The sequence below is a fragment of the Oryctolagus cuniculus genome, chromosome 14 (genome assembly GCF_051225735.1).
Source record: "Oryctolagus cuniculus isolate XC-2025 breed Fujian yellow rabbit chromosome 14, ASM5122573v1, whole genome shotgun sequence".
Taxonomy (NCBI): Eukaryota; Metazoa; Chordata; class Mammalia; order Lagomorpha; family Leporidae; genus Oryctolagus; species Oryctolagus cuniculus.
In genome coordinates, this window is record NC_142880.1 from 55,892,204 (window position 1) to 55,901,186 (window position 8,983).

Here is an 8,983-nt window from a genome sequence, read left to right on the forward strand (position 1 = left end):
TTTTATTCAATATATATGTCCAACAAATTTGAGTAATTTCTATCACAAATACAATTTTCTCAGAATCAGAATAGGTGAGAATAAAAGAATGAAAACATCTTGCATAAGATCCTAGACCTTGATACACTGAAGATATATTCAACTTTATTTATTTTGATTAAAAAATGAGCAAGATTTGGTAATGTATTCTAAAAGTTGAGGTTCAAAAATAAGTCACATTTAAGTGATTGATGAACAGCCTGGTTGTGCACAAAGCCTGCATAATAATAGAAAAGCATTTTTTAAAAAAATACACTAAACCCATTGGCTATGCTGTTAAAATAAACAAAGTGACTTCATAAAGTGAAAGTTTTTAATCATCTTAAAGTAATATATATATATATATATATATTATCGGAGTAAGAGAGAATGTCCAGTGACCAATGGAATATCCTCATGCTCAAATTTTAACGTATGAGAATATTGCTGTACAAGAATGGCAATTTTGACATTCTCTTGAATAAAGCAGAATAAGAGGGAGGAGAGTATATGTAGTAACCATGCATCTTCTGAAGATAAAAGCATTGTGCTTCATTGTGCTTTTGTTAAAATTGTGCATATATATTTCATGTACAATTTTCAATTCAATAAACATTCATAAATAATTAAGTTGACATTCTAAATTTGTTGCCACTTTCTGATCTGCTTTCAAATGTGGATATTGTTTTCATTTTCTTTCTTTTTCTCAGTGAATTGTCTATCTTTTCTATCTCATGCAAATACTACTGTTTTTATCACATCCTAAAATAAAAGCCAGAAAAAGAAAGTAGGTTTTCAACTCTCTTCTCTTTCTGTCGATATCCCTTTCTTTGGTTCTTCGTTAAGTCTGCTTTCAATACCCTTTGAACTCAACAATCTATCAGAATGCTCTGTCTGCGTATGTAAGTACATGCCTAGTCCACAGTACCCAACATAGATTTTACTTTTCCTCTTGAAACTGTTTGCTACCTGCCCTTCTCATCTCCAAGCTACCCTAGATTTCCTACCAACTCAGGCATGACTTTTCATTAGTCCTACTCGCAGGGTCTGCAGTGGAAATCTGAAGCTTATTATTTATAATTTGATTATTAGTTGGCTTTGCTATATATATAAAACATATATATATGTATATGAGAACAAGGTTTCTTTTTCTCATTTCTAGAATGGTTGACGTATTTCTTATTTGACACAAGGCTTAATGTTTCCTGTTTTTCAACATTTGCTCTTAGCAGTTCATGATAATTCATGATATTTTGATCTAAAATATTTATTGATAGACTTGGTATTTATGGTAGCATTTTGAAAATATTTTTGTGATTTAATCATTGTTTAATCTATTAATATCTACCACCAAATGATCTATACATCAATTTCAGTTATATGTCTGAAGGAAATGAAACCAACAAATACAAAAGGTATCCACACTCCCATGTTCATTGCAATACTATTCATAATAACCAAGATAAGGAATCAACCGAGATATTTAACCATATTCAAGAAAAAAAGTTAATCAAATATCAAATAATACAATTTACTACAAAATATGCATACTTCTTAGTAATAATAACCTGTATTTCCCTAAATAACATTTGTGCAAAGAAAATATCTAAATTTCAGACTGACATGAAAAGAATTAACATAACTTTACATACTTAAATATATCAATTTTCAATTACCTAATGTTTGTAATTATATATTTTTGATATTTTCCTAAAACATTATTGTTATTAAGGTACTAAGTTACATAGCTTTTTAAACATGTTGCAGTGATAGTTTGCAGTGATAGTTTATTTTATTATCTTTTTATTTATTTATTATCTTTTATTTATTATCTTTTACATCTTGGTCTCATGTTTGTGGCCCTTCTTCCTTTCCACCACCCTCTGCGTTGAAGAACTCCAGAACTTCTTACTTCTACCTGTATTTTGGAATCTATTGCCCAATCTTCCTTTTCCTTCCTGTTCCCAGCCTCTAGTAAACACATTCTGAGTTCAGATTGACATTTGTTTAACTTCCACATGGGAGGGAGAATGTATGGTATCTGTTTCTCTGCAATGGGCTTATTTTACTTAACATCACGCCCCCAGATTCATTCATTTTGTTCCAAATATCAGGATGTCATTCTTATAGTAGAATAATATTCTGGTGTGCATGTACTCCCCATTTTCTTTATTCACTCATCCATCAGTGAACATCTAGGTTGATTCCTTATCTTGGTTACTATGAATAGCACTGCAATGAACATGGGAGTGTGGGTACCTCTTGTGTTTGTTGATTTCATTTCCTTCAGACATATAACTGAAATTGGGATAAGGATTATTTGGTGGTAGATTTAGTTTCTCATTTTTATGTAATCTCCATGTAGCTTACCATAATGGCTATGTTAATTTGCATTTTCCCCCAACAATGAATAAGGGTTTCCTTTTGTCCATACATTCACCAGAACATATTATTTTTTGTCTTTTATAATAGCTATTTTAACTGTATTTTTCAAAGATTTATTTATTTATTAGATAGTCAGAGTTACACAGAAAAGGAGAGGCAGAGAAAGAGAGGTCTTCCATCCTCTGGTTCACTCCCCAATTGGCCACAATGGCCGGAGATGCACCAATCCGAAGCCAGGAGCCAGGAGCTTCTTCGGGGTCTCCCACTTGGGTGCAGGGGCCCAAGGAATTGGGCCATCTTCTACTGCTTTCCCAAGTCATAGCAGAGAGCTGGATTTGAAGTGGAGCAGCCGGGGCTTGAACCAGCACCCACATGGGATGCCGGCACTGCAGGCAGCGGCAATAAGCCACAGCACTGGCTCCTCTAACTGTATTGAAATGCTATCTCATCATGCCTTAGATTTTCATTATCCTGATGGCTAGTGAAATCAAGTATTTTTTCTTATGCAACAGAATAGAGATTCCAGAAATGAATCCTTGCATCTACAGCCAAATAAAATTTGACCAAACTGCCAAAAAAGACTGGGAAAGTACAGTATTTTCAAACCAGGCTAGGGAGAAAATGCAGTCTCTTCAACAAATGATGCTGGAAGATAGGTTAGTCTCATGCAAATGATTGAAACTTGAATCCTACCTCTCTATGCAAAAGTCAACTACAAACGGATCAAAGATGTAAATGCAAGATCTGGAACTATGAAACTATTAGAGGAAAACATGGAGGAAATATTTAAAGACATTGCTAAAGGCAATTTTATTTTCCTCCCCCTCAAGAAAAAAAGAAAACAAAGCTACAAAAGCAATATTAGAAAAATTATTATCTATCAAACTAAGAAGCTTCTTCACAGAAAGAAAAGCAAACAATTAAGAGTAGAGTAATAACAGACAGAATATTTGCAAACTATCAAACAAAAGATTATCATCCAGAATATATAAGAAACTTGAAAACTCACCAATTAAAAATATCTATCCAGTTAAGAAATTAATAAAGGATCTGAACAAATATTTTTCAAAAGGAGAAATACAAAGGATCAATAAAAATTCAATAAAGTATGAGACACAGTTTTGAATGAAGGAAAATATCTGTAGTGTCTTTCTTTCTTTCTTTTTTTTATTTACAGGCAGAGTGGATAGTGTGAGAGAGAGAGACAGAGAGAAAGGTCTTCCTTTTGCCATTGGTTCACCCTCCAATGGCCCCCGCGGCCGGCGTGCTGCGGCTGGCGCACCTCGCTGATCTGATGGCAGGAGCCAGGTGCTTCTCCTGGTCTCCCATGGGGTGTAGGGCCCAAGCACTTGGGCCATCCTCCACTGCACTCCCTGGCCACAGCAGAGAGCTGGCCTGGAAGAGGGGCAACCGGGACAGAATCCGGCGCCCTGACCAGGACTAGAACCCGGTGTGCCAGTGCCGCAAGGGGGAGGATTAGCCTAGTGAGCCACAGCACTGGCCAGAAGTATATTAGAAATCAAATTTTTTAGAATTACAAAATGAGTTTCTGGAATTGGAGTAGACAAAGATGTTTGTTATGTACTTATTACATTCCCTTATACAAAACACAAAGATAAACATATAAATGAGGATTAAATAAAATTCTATTTTTTAATTTCAATGTCAAATATATTTAGAGAATATATTAATGTTTTCTTCAAGAATGATCTCATTTTGTCCTCACAATTTAACTATTCATTAGTTTTTTAAAAATTGAATGTATAATTAATGCAGCTAGAACATATGTTTGTTATTTGGTATATGATAATATATCATATCACATTCACATACAAATAATATATAAATGTGAATATAGAATATGACATATAGAATTGAATCTCAATATTGGTTCTTCAGTTATCCATTGATGGAGTGCACTAGCACTAAACAAGAAGTTCTGGTTCATTCTTTTGTTTACCCACAAAAAACAATTGGATTTGTCTTATTTTCTTTATACTCTCAATTTGGTTGTTGCTTATTTTCTATTTATTTATTTAAACTTGTATAGGTTTAAGGTGTACCATATAATGTTTTGATACATGGATTTCTACTTACAGGCTACTAGACAGAATTATTGATGTAAATTTCCATAACTTCCAAGTCAATATCAAATTATATTGCAATTTCAAAGCAAACATTGCACCAATGTTAGATTTTGATTTGGGGAGCATGAGGAGAACAGAACATAGTTGGAACTCTTTTGAAATAATGACCAAAGGTGTTTTTTTCTTTTTTTTTTTTTTTTGACAGAGTTATAGACAGTGAGAGAGAGAGACAGAGAGAGAGAGAGAAAGGTCTTCCTTCCATTGGTTCACCCCCCAAAATGGGCACCACAGCTGGTATTGCGCAGATCCAAAGCCAGGATCCAGGTGCTTCTTACTGTTCTCCCATGCGGGTGCTAGGCCCAAGCACTTGGGCCATCCTTCACTGCCTTCCCGGGCCACAGCAGAGAGCTGGACTGGAAGAGGAGCAACCGGGACTAGAACCCAGCGCCCATATGGGATGCTGGCGCCACAGGTGAAGGATTAACCAAGTGAGCCACAGCACCAGCCCCTGAGCAGGAGTCTTTTAAGAGCTAAGACAAGAGCTATGGCCATCCATGTTTGCTAATTACCTTTACTCTGTGGAAAAGTGATTTTCTGAGATCTTCAGACAGGATAGAATTTTGCAAGCTGGAGCAATTCAGCCACCAAAATTGGGTTCCTATGCTCCCTAATAGACTTTGCCATATTGCCATAAGGGTTCTATCTTCTTGTTTAGTTTTCAAAGTGATAGGTCCCAGATGCTCAAGAAAGATAGCTCTGTGTTGTAAAATTAGGAAAGGATTTTACAAAGATTTGCATCTCAAAAGTGCAGAGGAAGAAATTGCTACTACAGGCTTTCTAAAGTAAATGTTCCAAGAAAAGGGAGAGTAAACTCATTTAGATTCTGTCCAGGTTGGATGATAAAGAGGTCCGGAACGGAAAGGAAGAACCACTCCTGTGGGAAGTTTAGTCAAGCTGCGGGGAACTTACAGCTATGTCGAAATAGCAGTGTTTCAGTTTCATGGATCCAAGGGCCTGAGGATAGCATCCCTGAGAACCTTGGTTGGTACACCCAATATACTTGGAGTACTTGGCTGGAGAGTTTGAGAAAAATGCCGCTAAAAGTAAAAAACGGAGTGAAAACACTTTGAACTACTCTGTCACAACTCTTAGAGTCTGTTGCCCCCGTAAGTTTTAATTTAGGGATTAAAGAAATTGCTTTCATTATTAATGTTCATTCCCACAATCCTGCATTCTATAAATGTCAGTGATAGATAGTTAGGCATCTTTAGTATTCATAGTGTGGTGAGTTATTCTGGCCAGCTGAGAATTCACCAGAAAGAGAGAATGCTTTTTTTCCCTGTTACCCAAGGGTATCCAAGGACTTCTGTCTCCAGTGTAAGAGTATATAACAAAAATGAATAGACAGAAATCTATGTGACACTACCATTAGTTTCGAAGTTTTATTCTAGCACAGGGAGCTATAAATTCCTTTTTCTACTTGCAGTTCCTTGATGAAAAAATTCACAATTCTAGGGCTTCTAGTTTGGGGTTCCTTAAGTCTTGAACTGGGAACATGGGAAAAATACATTAATAATTGCTACATTTGTATCACTCTGACTTATAACTTGGTAATTAAATCATAAAAATAATTCTTTGAGACAGAATAGATGGTAGGCTAACAAGGATTGACAGCAATTTACCACATCTTTCTCTCTCTCTCACGCATACACACACACAGTTGCATCTTTACAAAATAAAGGAAATTGGATAAGCAATCATGACCAAAGAAACAAACAACAAAAACCACCACCAAAATCATATGAGTAGGAGCTTAATTTGAGAGTTCCAAAGATTGCCCAACGATTGATATGTTGATATTACAGATTCATAAAGTTCTAATTTGTACAGAATGAGTTCTAAGGAACAAATTTAAGGAATTAGAATTCATAAGTGATATTAAATAAAAGCATCTCATGCAGATAATAGATAATTAATAGATTTTATTTTTTTCATTTCTGAGTGGGAATAGTGCTTGCATTGATGAACTATTTTGTAAAGGAGATTGGCACAATTACTAGAATTAATGTTAAAACATGCCATCAATGCACAATGAGGTGTAGGTATTGATAATATGCCATGGTATATTTAAAATAATAAGAATTGAATACATTAATTTATGCAAATCACATTATGTATTATTTCATTTTATATTTTCAATTATAATTAGTGACTCACAAGAAAATTTATGTCTTCGCTTCAGTGATCCATGTAGGCTTCCAAACACTGGAGAGATTTATAATAGCTATTCTTGTTCATTCAGTTCTAAATTTCTCAATTTGTATATGGAATAGAAGCGGAAATGTCTTGAGTCACCAATATGTGATGGATTGATAGAAACAAAGTACATTTTGCAAAGTAACAAATAACTCTGATAAAACCTCACAGGGATACTACCTTGCCTTAGAGATAATCATAAACTGCTGCATAGTCGGAACTGCAATCACATAAATTCACAGTCACACTCCTTTACTTCTATTGTTTCACTCCTTGTGAATTGTTGCAAGCATATGCTCTGGTTCATAGTACTACTTCATCATTTCTGTGTAAGTTATTCTTTATTAAAATTAGTACAGCATAAATATTAATATGATTACCCTGAATTCAAGAATAGGTAACATAAATAACAATTATGAATAAGGCATATCATTTTAAAAATTACACTTAAAATAATTTGAATGTAAATGTGTATATGAAACAAACACAGGAGCTAACCTTTTTCTGTTTTTTAACACAACATTGATAATACAGGTGAGGTCATAAGAAGGTGTATCTATTATTCTCTTATAGCATTCAAAGTCAGTGTATTTTAAAAATTCATTTAGATTAGTTTGAGCTTCAGTTAAATGCTTCACATACATTGTCTACATGGTAAAACAAAAAACTGAATGTATTAGTGAGTAATTTTCAAGAATACTTTTAGGCTATTAAGGTGAAACAAGGATCAATATAATAATTAAGTGTAAATATTGTAGTTATAATAAAAATTTAAGTTGAAATAGGTGAACTATGACATATCAATTTAATATAATTTAATTAAAAATTTGTATATTTGAGCTCTAAGTGTTTTCATGTTTTTGTTTTCACTAAAGGAGACTTTGAACATTTCTTATTTTTAATCCAGAGTCCTCAAATCCATCTAAAATTTCCCTTGATCATTTTGTTCATATACAATATCTTTATCATTACTTATTGCATTATCCATAATGCAATGTTTTAACATTGAGAGGAAGTAGTGCATAAATAATATTGCAGAATAACTTATAGCTTTCAGCTGAAAAATAAGGGACATCGAAAGCACCAGTATTCTAGGTTGTATGTCATAAAACTCTCCTCAAAGAGACAACCTTGGCATGTGAAAATTTTTCTCAGTGTGTATTCATAACTAAATATATTTGCATGCACTTTTCTATATCTTGGAAAAAGCTAAAAGATACCACTAATTTAAAATTTATTTCATAATTTTTATTAATAGAACGCAAAGCATCTAAGTTACAGAAAAATAAATCAAAACCTATATGTTTTTTCTTACCTATGAAGTGATAAGACTTTTCCCTCATCTAAACAGAATAGTTTCTTCACAGTTTAAAACTAGATTTACCATGTGTTATAGCAACTCCATATATTCACATGAATATTAATAACAATATTATTCATGTTAGCCAAAAAGTGGGAGCAAATTAAATTTAAATCAACTACTGAATAAATAAACTACTGAATTTAAATCAACTACTGAATAAACTATTGAATAAATAAATCACAAGTAATAAAATGAAACAGATGAATTACATCAAAATTAAAAACTTTTGTACTTCAAAGAATATCAATTATGAAAATGTAATACACTGAATATTTCTTTTTTTTTTAAATATGGAACGCTTCACGAATTTGCGTGTCATCCTTGCGCAGGGGCCGTGCTAATCTTCTCTGTATCGTTCCAATTTTAGTATATGTGCTGCCGAAGCGAGCACTGAATATTTCATGCCTATATGATAAAATGATATTGAAAATGAAATGTTGATACACGCAACAGCATGCATGGGCATTGAAATCATATTGAATAGAAATCATGGTGAAAAAAATCTACTTATTGTACATTTCTATTTATTTAATATGTCCAGAATAGATAGATATCTGGAGGTAGAAAGCAGGTTTGCCATTACCTAACACTAGAAAAGAGTTAGTAGGGTTATTAGAGAGGGTAATAGCTGAAGATTAAGCAATTCTGTGAAAGCAGTAAAAATTGAATTTTACACTTAATTAAGTGAATTGTATGGTATGCGAATTATAACCGAATAAAGCTGTTATTAAAATGAAGAGTAGGCACTAACTTCTTTCATTAATAAAGTGAACTGATTACAAATCATTTGTGAATGGAATACAAAATTGGGAAAATGTAAGTGCAAATTCACAGTGCAAAAAATGAAGATTCTAAGACATTAATAGCAAGTCTT

At 33.4% G+C, this 8,983-nt stretch overlaps 1 non-coding gene across 1 annotated transcript; it reads right to left on the reverse strand.

Annotated features, from left to right (window-relative positions):
* Nucleotides 1-8,393: 8,393 nt before the first annotated feature.
* LOC127492910 (U6 spliceosomal RNA) lies at nt 8,394-8,500 on the reverse strand. The gene has a single exon (XR_007922728.3). It is a non-coding gene; the product is annotated as a U6 spliceosomal RNA (small nuclear RNA).
* Nucleotides 8,501-8,983: the final 483 nt, after the last annotated feature.